This window comes from Pristiophorus japonicus, unplaced genomic scaffold (assembly GCF_044704955.1).
Source record: "Pristiophorus japonicus isolate sPriJap1 unplaced genomic scaffold, sPriJap1.hap1 HAP1_SCAFFOLD_147, whole genome shotgun sequence".
Classification (NCBI taxonomy): Eukaryota; Metazoa; Chordata; class Chondrichthyes; family Pristiophoridae; genus Pristiophorus; species Pristiophorus japonicus.
The window spans coordinates 936349-952882 of NW_027251144.1; the positions used below are offsets into that span (position 1 = coordinate 936349).

Here is a 16534-nt window from a genome sequence, read left to right on the forward strand (position 1 = left end):
TACCAACTGACTTGGTAACAGGCATCAACCGGACCACCGCGACCGACGGACCCAACCAGGAAAATCAACCACGAGAAACCGGGGTCCACGCAAGTGTTCCAATCTACAATTTGTGCCTCGACTGTCCAGCAGGTAAAAATTACCGAAACAACTTAAAACACTATTGATGACAAAGGATACCGGCTTCGGGACAATCAGAATACTTCGTTACAGACAAGGCACCGGAAGACTGGAAGGTAGATCACACCGGTTGTGGGAGAGCTGGTTGACGGTGACATGAACGTGTCTGCAGTGTGCGGGACCAGACTGCTTCCACACATCCACAATGAATGTCCCACCCTTTATTTGGGAAAAGTACAACTGAGAGTGGACAAGTTCCATCCCGGTCAGAGCAATCTGAAGCTTTAACTGACTGACACCCGAGTTTGGGATTGTAATGTCTGTCAGCATAATGCTTGTAGCGCCACACTGTGGATGTGGACGTATTGTGTACTGCAACTGTATAGTTAATCATTGAAGAGAACAGGCTCTTTCCGGAGAGTTCCGAGAGAGCAGCCTGCATGTTAGGAAGCTGTGTGTGCTGTGCTCTGTGAAGATATCACAGGGATGTCTTGCAATTTGTGCATCTATCAGTCTCTGTTGTGCAATGGATTAGTGCGTTCAGCTATTAACTGCAAGGTTGGTGGATCGTAGCCCCTTCAGGAACAATGCCTTTAATTGTTTTTCCCTGAGGATATTGTGCTGTGCAGTTCCAGGTTGTCATTGTGCGTATTGGCTGCACGAATATATTCCGCAATCATTGCCAGCTGTGCTGTTATCAAGTTATACCAACTGTTACTTGCATTTTCGCGTGTTTGTTCATTGTCTCGTCGCCAATTGATACGTCATAATAAAGAATGAAACTGAGTACTGTGAACGATGAGTAAGTGTGACATTAGCTCCTTTAATAAGACTCCAGAGTGCTTATATACCATGCTCCCAATGGATGCTGGAATCCCTTGGGACTCCAACAGGTCGGCCCTCTGGTGGTGGTGTGATACAGGTGGCCAAGGGTTAAATACATAACACAAGGTGTGTACGGAAATCAACCATCAAAAGCCCTGTCATTAACCACAGGGGTTTCCGGCAATTTTCTGATCGCAAAGCGCTTTCAGTCCTTGTCCTTAAAATTGCAGATGTGGAAATTGGGGAGTTTAATTACTTTGAAAGGAGAATATTGTTGTTTGGTGCAGTTCCGGTCAGAGAATTGTTTGTGAATGGAACTTTTTGCAGAGAGAGGGATTGAGCATTTCAGCTTGTTGCTGAACACTTCTCTCTGGGCACTGAGTTAAGCAGCAGTTTCCGTAGTGTAGCGGTTATCTTGTTTGCCTCACACGCGAAAGATCTCTGTTGCGAGCCTGGGCGGAAACATTATTTGTGAAGCAAAAGCTTGTCTGCACTAAAATTGAACAAAAGCAGTCCAGAGTACATTGTCGCATGAGCAATGAACATTTTGAAACTAATCTACTCAAATACAGAATGTGTAAAATCAGATTGGGGATAAAACTTCATCAAGGATTAATGTTTCACTAATATTAAAGTTCAGTTGTTGAAATTTCGATTGTCCCTGTTTGCATTTCTTTCATTCTGTGAAACAACACTATCGGTTTCTTCCATCAGATCTAAATTGCATTTGAAACCCACAAACAGCTCATTAATTATTCGCTCTTCCCCAGTTCGAGAGCTCAGAGGGTTATTGTCCATCCCTGGGAAGTAAGCTACCTCAGACCCGGGCCAAACCTCCCCGTGCACCGATCACAGGCTCAGGAAAACCCCGGGGGAGAGGATATCCCGGTCACTGGGCCTTCCAGCAACACTGAACAAGCGCCCGGTCTGAAACTTTCCCGAGTAATAACTTATAACTGAAGCATCAACAGTCAGGATGGCCGAGCGGTCTAAGGCACTGCGTTCAGGTCGCAGTCTTCTCTGGAAGCGTGGGTTCAAATCCCACTCCTGACATTCAGTGTTTTTAATTGCAAACTCATTTGTTTTGACACCATTCTGAAGTGCTTTGGGACATCCATCTAACATGATAAAATTACTCCACTTCAATTACAAACGGTGATATCAAAGTTACTTCCCAAACCGGGAAACGATCCCGGGTGGCTGTAGCGAAAGGAATGGTTTTGTGAAGCATTGAAAGGTGCCCTGTAAATATCCCGCACTGCTCATTTAAACTCACGGTTATAATTTGTTTCAGTGCAAAAGAAGGCAGGCTCGAAGGGCCAAATGGCCGACTCCTGCTCCTGGTTCTTGTGTTCTTATGCAGAGCACAGAACAGATGATTAAATTATCAGCTCTCCCTCACTTCGCATTTCTTTCATTGTGCAAAAGAAGATAATGTATTCATTAATGATGTTTTCCTGTGAAAGCAACATAAATTTTAAGGAACAGTAATCGACTAACATGGGGCTCAAACACACGATCCTGAGATTAAGAGTCTCATGCTCTACCGACTGAGCTAGCCAGGCTTCTCAACATCTGCCTTGTCAATCCCCTTCAGAATATTGTCCGTTTCAATGCGATCACCTCCGATTCTTCGAAACCCAAGAGAGAATTGGCATATTCTACACAATCTCTCATCATAGGACAGCCCTCTCATCCCAGGAATCAATCTGTTGAACCTCTGTTGCACCACCTCCAAGGCAAGTGTGTCCTTCCTCAGATAAGTACTATGGGCGAATATCCTGTTTTTCTGCTGATTCTACTTCCTCCTCCTTTGATAGTCCTTCTCTGTACATTCTGTATTCTGCTTGGTTCTCTGCTGAAATATGAGCCTGAAGTTTATCACAAGCTTCCGTTTTTGTGTTTTAGTTGATCTTCATTCATCCACCGAGCCGTAGCTAGCTATCATGCTATTTCTGCACCCTGCATGAGAACGTGTCTAGTCGTTACCCGATCTATCTCCTTTTTGAAAGTCTCCCAATGTGCATTTACTGTTTTACCGAGAAATCTTTGGTTTCAATCTACCTGGGCCGGATCCCTTTCAACTCATAAAATTTGTCCTCCTACAGTTGGGTATTTTCACACATGATTATACCTTCTCCTTTTCCATAACTACTCTAAACCTAATGACATTGTGATCACTGTTTCCTCAATGCTCCTCCACAGAAACATGCTCTACTTAATCCATTTCCGAGATCCAGAACTGCTTTCTTCCCCATCGTGCTGGAAACATACTGATGGAGAAAGTTCTAATACAGATTTCAGGAAATCCTCCCCTGCATTTTCCCTTTGCATGGTTATTTTCCCAGTTTACGTTGAAGTCCCACATTATCACGACAGATCTTGAATCTTTCTGCATTTTATCTAAATTTACACCTCTTTATCCTTCCCACTATTTGGTGGCCGATAACATAATCGCTCATCTAACTTTCTGCAGGCACATTCATTTAAAAAAGAATGTCGGATGGGAATAGGGCCACAAATCAATGGACAAGATTAAATCACATGGAGCGAAGTAAAAATTACATAAATTATGAAATAATTACTTTGCCTCTGTATTTACCAGGGACACAGGGCAGGTGGACATGATGGTGGAATAATGTATGGGAAATTATATAACTGCAATAAGTAAAGAGGAGAAACATTAAATGAACGAACCAAATGAAAGGAGGATTTAACCCCTGGTCTGGATGGATTACATCCATACACTTTAAAATAATTCAACGAAGAGATAGCAGGAGCACTATTACAAATATTTAATGATTAGTTTGAAAAATGTGTCGTGTCAGAGGAATGGCGGATAGCTAACGTAATACTTATATTTGAGATGAGTGATAGAACATGTCCGGGGAACTATAGACCAGTCAGTGGAACTTCGGTGGTAGGAAAATAATGGAATCTCTGCTAAAGTAGAGAATAGAAGAATATCTATAAACCAAAAATATAATAATGTATAATCAGCGTGGATTCAAAAGCAAAAGTCTTGCTTGACCAACTTCTTTGATTTCATTGAAGAAGTAACAGGGAGAGTAGACCAGGGCAATGTGGACGATATAATATATTTAATCTCCAAAAAGTCTTTGATGAGGTACCACATATGAGAATAATGAATAAGGTCAGAGCTTGCGGTGTTTGGGGACAAGTCGTGGATACATCCATAAAAAGAAAATGGAGCACCAAGGGTTAATTCAAGACGGATAGTATTGAAAAGAAGTGAAGTTCTGCTGAACTGGTATCAAACCTTCGTTGGACCACACTTGCAGTACACTGTACAATTCTCATCGCCGTGTTATAAGAACATAAGAACATAAGAATTAGGAACAGGAGTAGGCCATCTAGCCCCTCGAGCCTGCTCCGCCATTCAATAAGATCATGGCTGATCTGGTCGTGGACTCAGCTCCACTTACCCGCCCTCTCCCCGTAACCCTTAATTCCCTTATTGGTTAAAAATCTATCTATCTTTGACTTGAAAACATTCAATGAGCTAGCCTCAACTGCTTCCTTGGGCAGAGAATTCCACAGATTCACAACCCTCTGGGAGAAGAAATTCTTTCTCAACTCGGTTTTAAATTGGCTCCTCCGTATTTTGAGGCTGTGCCCCCTAGTTCTAGTCTCCCCTACCAGTGGAAACAACCTCTCAACCTCTATCTTGTCTATCCATTTCATGATTTTAAATGTTTCTATAAGATCACCCCTCATCCTTCTGAACTCCAATGAGTAAAGAACCAGTCCACTCAATCTATCATCATAAGGTAACCCCCTCATTTCTGGAATCAGCCGAGTGAATCGTCCCTGTACCCCTTCCAAAGCTAGTATATCCTTCCTTAAGTAAGGTGACCAAAACTGCACGCAGTACTCCAGGTGCGGCCTTACCAATACCTTATACAGTTGCAGCAGGAACTCCCTGCTTTTGTACTCCATCCCTCTCGCAATGAAGGCCAACATTCCATTCGCCTTCCTGATTACCTGCTGCACCTGCAAACTAACCTTTTGGGATTCATGCACAAGGACCCCCAGGTCCCTCTGCACCACAGCATGTTGTAATTTCTCCCCATTCAAATAATATTCCCTTTTACTGTTTTTTTTCGCCAAGGTGGATGACCTCACACTTTCCGACATTGTGTTCCATCTGCCAAACCTTAGCCCATTCGTTTAACCTATCCAAATCTCCTTGCAGCCTCTCTGAGTCCTCTACACAACCCGCTTTCCCACTAATCTTAGTGTCATCTGCAAATTTTGTTGCACTACACTCTGTCCCCTCTTCTAGGTCATCGATGTATATTGTAAACAGTTGTGGTCCCAGCACTGATCCTTGTGGCACACCACTAACCACTGATTTCCAACCGGAAAAGGACGCATTTATCCCGACTCTCTGCTTTCTGTTCGCCAGCCAATTCTCTATCCATGCTAATACATTTCCACTGACTCCGCATACCTTTATCTTCTGCAGTAACCTTTTGTGTGGCACCTTATCGAATGCCTTTTGGAAATCTAAATACACCACATCACTCGGTACACCTCTATCCACCATGCTCGTTATCTCCTTAAAGAATTCCAATAAGTTAGTTAAACATGATTTCCCCTTCATGAATCCATGCTGCGTCTGCTTGATTGCACTATTCCTATCTAGATGCCCCGCTATTTCTTACTTCATGATAGTTTCAAGCATTTTCCCCACTGCAGATGTTAAACTAACCGGCCTATAGTTAGCTGACTTTTGTCTGCCCCCTTTTTTAAACAGAGGCGTTACATTAGCTGCTTTCCAATCTGCTGGTACCTCCCCAGGGTCCAGAGAAGTTTGGTAGATTATAACGAATGCATCTGCTATAACTTCCGCCATCTCTTTTATTCCCCTGGGATGCATTTCATCAGGACCAGGGGACTTGTCTACCTTCAGTCCCATTAGCCTGTCCAGCACTACCCCCCGAGTGATCGTGATTGTCTCAAGGTCCTCCCTTCCCACATTCCTGTGGCCTGCAATTTTTGGCATGGTTTTTGTGCCTTCCACTGTGAAGACGGAAGCAAAATAATTGTTTACGGTCTCAGCCATTTCCACATTTCCCATTATTAAATCCCCCTTCTCATCTTCTAAGGGACCAACATTTACTTTAGTCACTCTTTTCCGTTTTATATATCTGTAAAAGCTTATACTATCTGTTTTTATGTTTTGCGAAAGTTTACCTTCGTAATCTATCTTCCCTTTCTGTATTGCTTTTTTAGTCATTCTTTGCTGTTGCTTAAAATTTTCCCAATCCTCTAGTTTCCCACTAACCTTGGCACCTTATACGCATTGGTCTTTGATTTGATACTTTCCTTTATTTCCTTGGTTATCCACAGCTGGTTATCCCTTCTCTTGCCGCGCTTCTTTTTCACTGGAATATATTTTTGTTGCGCACTATGAAAGAGCTCCTTAAAAGTCCTCCACTGTTGCTCAATTGTGCCACCGTTTAGTCCTTGCTTCCAGTCTATTTAGCCAACTCTGCCCTCATCCCACTGTAGTCCCCTTTGTTTAAGCATAGTATGCTCGTTTCTGACACAACTTCCTCATCTTCAATCTGTATTACAAATTCAACCATATTGTGATCACTCATTCCGAGAGGATCTTTTACTCGGAGATCATTTATTTTTCCTGTCGCGTTACACAGGACCAGACCTAAGATGGCTTGCTCCCTTGTAGGTTCTGTTACATACTGTTCTAAGAAACAATCCCGTATGCATTCTATGAATTCCTCCTCCAGGCTACCCCGTGTGATTTGATTTGACCAATCGATATGTCGGTTAAAATCCCCCATGACTACTGCCGTTCCTTTTTCACATGCCTCCATTATTCCCTTGATTATTGCCCGCCCCACCATGAAGTTATTATTTGGGGGTCTATAAACTACGCTGACCAGTGACTTTTTCCCCTTACTATCTCTAATCTGCACCCACAATGATTCAACATTTTGTTCATTGGAGCCAATATCATCCCTCACAACTGCCCTGATAACATCTTTTATTAACAGAGCTACCCCACCTCCTTTCCCTTCTTGTCGATCTTTCTGAATCGTCAGATACCCCTGTATTTTTAATTCCCAGTCTTGGCCACCCTGCAACCATGTTTCTGTAATGGCCACCAAATCATACCCATTTGTAATGATTTGTGCCATCATCTCATTTACTTTATTTCGAATGCTGCGTGCATTTAGGTAGAGTGTTTTCATCCTAGTTTTTAAACCATGATTTTTAGTTTTGACCCCTCCTGCAGCCCTTTTATATTCTGTGGCCCTTTTTGTTTCTTGCCTTTAAATCCTTATAAAAAGGATATAGAGGCACTGGAGAGGTTGCAAACACGATTTACAAGAATGATACCAGAAATACGACTTTATACCTATCAGAAAGGGATGAAGAGACTGGATCTCTTTTCTTTTGAAAAGCGAAGTCTGAGGTGTGACCTAATTGAGGTGTATAATATGATGAAAGGTTTTGATTGAGTTGACACAGAGAGAGCGTGTTCATGTGTGGGGAAGGACAACACTGGAACTATCAATATAAGAGAGTCACCAAGAAACCAAGTGGGGAATTCAGCAAAAGTGTCATTACACAGAGATTGGTGAGGAAGTAGTTGAGGCGAAAAGTATAGATTAATTTAAAGGGAGGCTAGATAAGTAACTGAGGAATCAGGGAATAGAGAGTTGCACTGATAGAGTTAGATGTGAAAAGACATGAGAAGGCTCGAGTGGAATATAAACGCCAAATGGGCTATTTCTGTGCTGTATACAATATGTCATTCTATAGGTGACTCACATTCAGAATAATTCTCTAGTGAGAGATAAACCTAGCAATACATGGGCACTGGAGTCTGGTGTTCAACACCGGTTAGTAACCCACATATAATACAATTCTCCAATGTGTAGGGGAGGACGAAAACCCTCTCATTTTACCCAGAAGGAAAAGGGCTGTGGGATCAGTCTGTGCTGTGAATTGAAACCGATGGAAGGAAAAATTTGGGACACAAATGAATTTTAAAAGAGCAGACAAGGCCTGCAGGGGATAAAAGGATGTGCATTCATGGAGACACCCACCCCCCACCCCCCCGCCCAGTGTTTGGACTCATAGGAAAGGGAATTTAATTTGGAAGTATCTACCAGAAAGTTTGAAATCCTAAGGTGGACATGGAAGAAACTACGAACTTTAATCGAATTGGGGATTTTTTAAAAGGTGTATGTTGGGTCTGCAAGAAAAGGGGTGGAGTCAATATCAAAAGGGCCAGTTTGGACATTGGAACTAATCAAATTGTCTGGGAACTGTATACCCTCGAAACATGCCCCTTGAAAACATTAGCATTTAAACAATGCCACATACATATTCCAACACCTTTTTCATCAGGCATAGAAATATCTGGCTCAGGCCAGACTAGCATAATGGCTACAGGAGGCCAATGCAATCAACACCCACTCAAACCTTGAGTAGGTTAAGATCAGTGGGAAAAAAATCTAAAAACCTTAAACTGCTGCATTTTTCAAAATCAAAAGTCTACCAATGAGAAGAATCGACTTCAGCAGGAGAGGCAGACTGGATAATCTGGCTATAAAAAAAGGGGTTTCTGACGTAGTAGTTGGGAGTGATGATTTTCCCTGCCCTCGTGATTCAATAACCACAACCACAAGCCTCTCGACATTGAAGGAAAACCAGTGTCCGAGGACACCGAAGATAGAAGAAACAAACCACTAGACTGCGGAAGGCACAGTAGTGAGTATAACCTCTGGTCCCCAGAACTCCCAACTCAGTTAGGCCAGGAAAGGTGGGAGGTTGGGCATTGTACTGCTAAACTGGTGTAAAGATTTTCGTTGGGTCTGTTTTAGTGGGATTGAGGGGGATTGTTTTGTTGGTGTATTGCTGTTTGTTGAGTTACACCTTGTCAAATAAATTGGAAGCATAAAGTTCCTCTTGGAATCACCTTGTCTCAGTTCTATTGTATTGCATCTCCTGATCGTGAGTCTTATGTCAGAACCGTGTAAGGGAAGCTAGGAGCGCCTCGAAAACGCTCAACTTTGTGTCACAGGCTAGGGAAGAAGCGGTTAGGAGTGTTTGACACTCACAGCTGCCTCACAGGCTAGGCATAAGCTGTGGGGACTCACGAGTCTCAAAACCCCCTTCCTAAGCTGTGGACACAGTCTCTCCAGGGGTGATCTTGCAGCACTCAGGGTACCTCACAGGCCAGGCATAAGCTGAGAGGGCAGAAGCTCAGAGAGAGACACCCAAGGCACAATAACAACCCTGTGAAAACCCCTTACAGAACATGGCGACCACGAAGGGACATAAGCAAACAGGAGATGTTAATATAACAGATGAGGTGATAAGAGAGGAAACTAAAATGGAGGAGAGAATTTCCTCATACATTTTTGGCAAGGTGAACCCTACCAAACCTTGGGTGCAAGCCCTCACTCGGGCAGAGCGCCCAGTGGATGCTGCTGAACAGTGGACAGCAGGGAAGGACCACAACCACAGGGTGGAAAAGGCCATCTGGCTTATCTGCCTCACCCGCCAAGTCCGAAAGCTCGACCAGCGGGTGAAGGACTTGGAACAGAGTCTTCAGAAATCAGAGGAGCTCTCTGCTATCCGGGCTGTGGTTGGGGACAACCTGCTGGCCGAATTAGCTGGGGAGCAGCAAAGGAACCGGCAGTTGTAGGAGACCTTCCGAAATAGCCGGGACTATCTTCAGTGTCAGGTCACTGAGGCCAAGGGTAGTGAGGGGTCCCTCCGGGAACAGAATTCTCGGCACACCCAGAAAATTTGGGAACTGGAGAATAAATTTAAAGACGAACAGGCAGCCGATAAAGTGGCCAGTAGCAGTGAGTTTGCAGATCACGGTCCCTGTCAGGAGAGGATTAAAACTCTCACCCACGCTCTATCCCAGGTAAAGGGAATGGTCGCCCTGATAGGACCCGGAGGGTCCACAGGGGACAAAGGAGAGTATTGGGAGGTAGAGGAGAATCCAAAGGCAAGGGGCGCCCGACCACCTCCTGAGGCACCGGTGGTTTGTCCGGTGGGGTACCAGGAGGGGCGGGGCGCGCAGGTAGTAGCATACCCAGGGCTGGGGGCAGGACCAATGTGTCCCGTTTGGCAGAAGGGATGTGAGGCTCCAGCCGAGGGTCAGTTAAGGGCTGGATCAGGCGACCAGGCACTGTCTGCTGCACCGGGTATGGTGGGACAGCCGGAGGTAGAGGGACCAGCGCAGGAAGATCCTGAACCAGGGCAGATGTGCCTGGTCAAGCAGCGCAAGTACGGTCCTCCACAGGTAGGTGGCCAAGGTCGGGGAGCGCTGGAGAGCGACTTTATTATTCCCCATGGAGTTCAATCACTCAGGGCCATGGTGGCCCATTTGGCCAAACTCACTCGCAGCGGGGACCCGTCTATCCACTTCATGGAGGTGATGCAGGCAGGGGAAATTAATGGGTGCGACGAAGAAGAGACGGCCAAGCTGCTGCTCTTCTCTCTGGACAGCAAATTGTACCAGGCCCTACCGGCAGAATGCCGGAGGGGACAGCGTACATTTACTGAGGTCCAGAGGGCTGTCCTTGAGGCGATGGGCTTCGATGACGCAGTCCTTTCGAACGGGCCTGTGGGGAGCTCCTCGACCGGGCGAATCTTTCCGCGGTACAGACAGGCCGCTGGCTGAGGATGCTGGTGGCAAACTGCTTGCCCCGGCTCAAGGCCAGGGCAGAACTGTGGTTCGATTCCCGGGACCCCAACCTCACCGAGGAAGCAGTGGTCAGGCAACTGGCACTGGCCCAATGGAATGGAGGAGGGGAGGAGCAGGAAACCTCCAAAGGTCGGGTAAATGAAGTAAAACCCAACTCGATTCCCAAAAGGGAATGGCACCAGGAGGGTGGCCGCTCGTCTGATACGGAGGGAGTGTGCTACGGGTGCGGGAAAGCAGGCATTTTAAAAGGGATTGCAGGAGCCCAGTAAAGAGATATGGGGGGAGAAGTCCTTCAGGAGCCGCCCAGAGTGGGGGAAGTGGAGCGAGCTCCTCACCATCCCTTGACCAGATAGTAGCTGCAGTGAGGACAGCGCTGCAGGGGACTGGGAAGGTAGCCACGGCAACAGACAGGGAAACACCAGCAACCCTGGCAGTACAGAGGCCGTGACGAGCCCAGACCCAGCCTGCATACCTGTGCCCACTAGAATATGACCCCTGGGGACGACCCTGGGTCAAGATGGAGGTTGAGGGTCTATTGGGTACTTACCTTTTGGACACTGGTGCTTCCAGCACGATAGTCCATTCGGAGGACCCTGCAACCTCACCTCTATCCAACGGGGTGCCGTATCAACGAGTTGGGTTCACAGGTCATGAGAAGACTGGGTTTTTCTCAGTCCCGCTCGCGGTTCGTTTCGGAGCACTCCAAACACAATGGAAGTGCGTCCTGATGAATTGGGAGCGGGTAGGAAAAGGGATCTTGGGGGCTGATTTTATCATCGCTCGCCAGATCCTAGTAGACTTGAGGAATCACTGTCTATGGGGTACAGTGGGCATGGGAGCAGAGGGAGAAGTCATGGTTATTGATAAGAAACAGGGAAAAGGGACTCTGTGTACAATGAAGCCAAAAGGGGGTTACGACCAGGAGGTTCTGGTCGGTAACACCCCAGCCGAGTACCGGGACTATGTGCAAACAAATCTTGCAGCATTTGCCACACATAAACACGACTGTGGGAGAGTCACAGGAGTGGAGGTTAGAATAGATGGGGATCCCATGTCCCGCCCGCAAAAGCAGTATGGCTTTCCCCAAGAGGCAGAAGCAGACTTGGAGACAGCTTTAAGCTCGCTTGTCGAGCAGGGTGTTTTGAGACCCATAGCCACCCATGTCAACTCCCCGCTTTGACCGGTTAGGAAACCGGATTATTCTTGGAGGGCTACGGTGGATTATAGGGTGCTCAATAAAAACATCCCAGCTTGTGCTCCCACAGTAGCGGCGGTTGCGGATCTGATCGGGGAAATCCCTGCATCTACAACCACGTTCACAGTGTTGGACATACCCAACGGGTTCTGGTCTATCCCTGTACGGAGGGAAGACCAGTACAAGTTTGCCTTCACCTTCCGGGAACAGCAGTATACATGGAGCTGCCTCCCACAGGGCTTTCATAATAGTCCCAGCATCTTTCACCAATGCATGGCGAACTGCTTAAAAGGCTTCAGCCAGTCACACCAGCTGGTCCAGTATGTGGATGACCTGTTGTTGTTCACAGACAGCAGTGAGAAACACGGTCCACTGCTAGCCGAACTGCTGGTCTTACTGAAGGAAGGGAGTTTTAAAGTTAATCACTAGAAAGCCCAGATAGGTCGAGGAGAGGTAAAATTACTGGGCCTGACTATAAGAGCAGGAGAAAGGGCCATTGATGAGGCTAGAAGAAAGGCAGTGCCGGAACTCCCTGTCCCTAGGGATGTGTCGGGGGTAAGGTCTTTCCTGGGAATCACTGGCTACTTTAGGGACTTCATCGAGGACTGTGCAGCCACTGCCGCCCCTCTGCTCAGACTCCTACATAAGGGGGTCGAGTGTGAATGGGACAAGGGCTGTGAGGCAGCATTTATCTGTCGTAAGAGAGACCTGCAGGTAGCACCAGCCCTCGGGGCAATTGATGGGGGGGAGGAATTCTTCCTGGAGGTGGCAGCCAGTGGCGACAGCTTAAGTGCAGTGTTGCTCCAGGGGCGAAACGGTCAGCTGAGACCAGTGGTGTACTCCTCCAGGGTCCTCACGGAGGTAGAAAAAGATACTCCAATTGTGAGAGGCACTTGCTTGCCACCCACTGGGCAGTAAAGAGAGCTCAGATATTTACCGGAATATCCCCCATTACACTCCTCGCCCATCATACCCCAACGCAGATGCTGTTGGACACGAAGATTAAGGACGGGACAGTGAGCAGTGCTAGAATCACTCGCTGGACCCTCCTCCTCTCCCAAATGACTTTAAAGGTCAAGGGCCTCTGCGAGCCCAGGCTCGCAGCAAATTTAATCTATCCAGGGCAGCCGCATCGATGCTCTGTGGAGGGAGTATGGGACATTAACTTTGGATTTCGGGCAGGGATACACCCCACAGGCCGCGAGATCTACGTTGATGGCTCCAGTTCAGTGTCCGAGGGTACAAGACTCACGGGCTGCGGAGTTTGGGATCACAAGGCAGGAATTTCCTTGGCTCTTAAACTCCCATGCACCCTGAGCGCCCAGCAGGCGGAACTCCCGGCGGTGATGTATGTGGTCACACACCCCGAGGAATTCCCTACCCCATACACGATTTGCTCGGACAGCATGTTCACTTGCAATTCGTGTACAGAGTATCTGGCGATTTGGTCATGCCGGGGGTACACCTCTGCAGCTGGGAAGCCCCTTGTGACCAAACCCCTGCTAGGAAAGATCGTAGCTGCAATGGGAGAAACCGGGGATGTATATATCCATAAGGTAAATGCCCACTCCAAAACTGAGCCACGGGGGGAAGGTAACCAGCAGGCAGACCTGCTGGCAAGGGAAGGTGCTCGCACAGGTTGCCCATGGGACCCATACGAGACAGGCAGGATAGCAGTAGCAAGAAGCAAGCCAGAGACACAAGGGAGCGTAGGGGCAGCTGTGACCCCGGAGCTTAAAGTAGTCCAGATGCAGGATCCGATCCTGAAGGCTGCCTTGGCTGCTATCAAAAGGGGGGAAAAGGCTGAGGGCCCATAGAGTGCTGTAGATATTGCTGTGCGGGAAGGCATGTTGTTTAAAGGGGACAAATGGGTAGTGCCGCCACAACACCGGAGGGAATTCCTTCAGCTGGCTCATGAGGGTCCAGGTGCGGGACACCCTGGGCCGGAATCTACCTGGCAACGGGTAGAAAAGGCAGGGTGGTGGCCAGACTTCCGGGAAGACGTCCGCAACTTCTGTGCGTGCTGTCTGATTTGCGCTGCAAACAACCCAGGCCCTCAGAAAAGGAAGGCGTCTATGGGACACGTCAGGCGGGTAGAGGGACCATGGCAGTCGATCCAGATCGACTACATCGGATTCCTACCAGCCGCCCAGGGGGGCTATAAATACTGCCTCGTCCTGGTGGATGTGTTTTCCAAGTGGGTGGAAGCCTTCCCTTGCCGAACAGCTACCACGGTGGGGACTGTAAAAATCCTGGTGAGGGAGGTGTTCTCTCGGTGGGGTCAACCTCAAATCGTGGAGTCCGACCGGGGAAGCCGCTTCACCGGTCAGGTGATGCAGGCCTCCCTAAAGGTGCTGGGGATAAGAGCCAAATGGCATGTCGCCTACAACCCTCAGTCCTCAGGCCCCGTAGAACGCCTGAACCGGACCCTAAAGGAAAGGCTGTGCAAGGAGACGGGAGACTCAACTAACAAGTGGGTGGAGGTCTTACCGTTGGTCCTCATGGGAATCCGGGCCAGTCAGTCAAAGAGCACAGGGTACTCACCCCATGAGCTGATGACAGGCCGGATCATGAGAACCCCAGTGCATGTGTTGGTGCCGGTTCTCACCGAAGGGCAGCTCCGAGAGGTGAACCGGGACGGGTTTGTCAGGAACCTGTTTGAACACCTCAAACAGATTCACTGGCAGGCTGCGAGTAACATGGGCAGACAGCATCAGAGTAACCGATTGCTGCTAGAACCCAGCAAACACCACGAATGGGAGATAGGGGACCAGGTCATGGTGAGGAACTATGCTCGGGTCGGGGTTTTTGAAGCATTATATATGGGACCATACAGCAGAGTCGACAAGGCTAGCCCTATGGTCTATGCGGTTCGACTGCCTCGCCGGGTGAAGTGGTATCACATTAATCAGTGTAAATTGTTTGACCCCAAAAGAGGTAAAAAAACAGAGGGGACGAGCAAGGGAAGGGAATCAGGCACTGGGGGAAGAACAGGCCCCGGTGGATTTGGAGGCTCCGGAGGAGGCAGCGGGTCCCGAAGCTCTACAGCCGGGGCTGGTTCACTGCTCCTGTAAGGCTATCCCACCACTGGGTCGAGGTTCCCAGCCCACTAACAGATGTCGGGAGAAAGGCTCTACCATTTGCAAGGTTCAAGGGGAAGCTGAACCTCCCATGGTGGATCAGCTGGGGCTAGCCCAAGAGGTGGAGGAGATGGCATTGCAGCCCATAACGTGGGACTCTGCACCGACAGTAAGGAGGAGTAACAGAGTGCCACAGCCCAGGGCGCCGTGGTCCCCTGTTTACTTAGCCTCCGGCCCCAGACCGATAAAGCGAAAGACAACAGGGAGGGTGCTCTCTTGCGCTAGCAAGGGTCTCCCACCGATTATCCGGGGCTCGGGACGGCCTTGGAGGGCAACACAAGACTCATTGGGCCCAAGTTTCCAAAAGAAAAAAAACGGGCGCCCCTCCGAGCTGGGCGCCGAAAAAAATCCCCGGTATTCTCCACCAACTTACAGGTCCTCTGGCCCTCGGCGCAGCCAGCACGAGCTGTGGGGGGGGGTGGAGCCAGGTCCCGGCGCTGAAAACAGTGCCAGGACCTATGCACATGCGCGCTACAGTGGGCACGCAAGTGCTGCAGCTCCAGGCGCCGAACTGTGTGGGAGGGGCCCGAAGCACGCAGCCCCTAGCCCTGGCCCAATGGCCTCACTGGAGATGTGTGAATAAGGCTCCTCCCACGGCCAGCTCCTGCTCCCCGCCCCCGACAAGACCCGACACCCGCTCCCCCGCCGACCAGACCCGATCCGACACCCGCTCCCCCCGCCCCCCGCTGACCAGACCCGACCCGACACCCGCTCCCCCCGCCCCCCGCTGACCAGACCCGACCCGACACCCGCTCCCCCCGCCCCCGTGCGACCAGACCCGACCCGACACCCGCTCCCCCCGCCCCCCTGCGACCAGACCTGACCCGACACCCGCTCCCCCCCCGCCCCCGCCGACCAGACCGGACCCGATACCCACTCCCCCCCCCCGCCCCAACCCGAGACTCGAGACCCGCGCCCCCCCCCCGACTGACCCGACCCGACCCGCGCTCCTGTTCCCCGACCCGACCCGCCCCTCCCCCCCCACTGGACCCGACTCCCGGATTGGATCCGATGCGACCTGACCTCTCCCTTCCCCACCGCCCCCCCTCTCTCTCCCTCCACTCCCTCCCTCCTCTCTCTCTCTCTCTCCCTCTCCCTCCCTCCCTCTCTCTCTCTCTGTCTCCCTCCCTCCCCCCTCTCTCTCCCTTCCTCCCTCCTCTCTCTCTCTCTCTCTCTCTCTCTCTCCCCTCTCTCTCTCCCTCCCTCCCTCTCTCCCCCTCTCTCTCCCTCCCTCCCCCTCTCTCCACTCTCTCTCCCTCCCTCCCCCTCTCTCTCTCTCTCTCTCTCCCTCCCTCCCCCCTTCTTTCTCTCTCTCCCTCCCCCCCTCTCTCTCTCTCTCTCTCTCTCTCTCTCCCCCTCTCTCCCCCCTCTCTCTCCCTCCCTCCCCTCCTCTCTCTCCCTCCCTCCCTCCCCTCCTCTCTCTCCCTCCCTCCCCCCGCTCTCTCCCTCTCCCTCCTTCTCTCTCTCTCTCTCTCTCTCCCCCTCCCGCTCAGCGACACGAACGGCTGCAAAATTCTCCCTGGCTGAAGC

At 49.5% G+C, this 16534-nt stretch overlaps 1 non-coding gene across 1 annotated transcript; it reads left to right on the plus strand.

Moving 5' to 3' along the window:
- Nucleotides 1-1915: 1915 nt before the first annotated feature.
- On the plus strand, nucleotides 1916-1998 carry trnal-cag (transfer RNA leucine (anticodon CAG)). The gene has a single exon. It is a non-coding gene; the product is annotated as a tRNA-Leu (tRNA).
- The last annotated feature ends 14536 nt before the right edge of the window (nucleotides 1999-16534 follow it).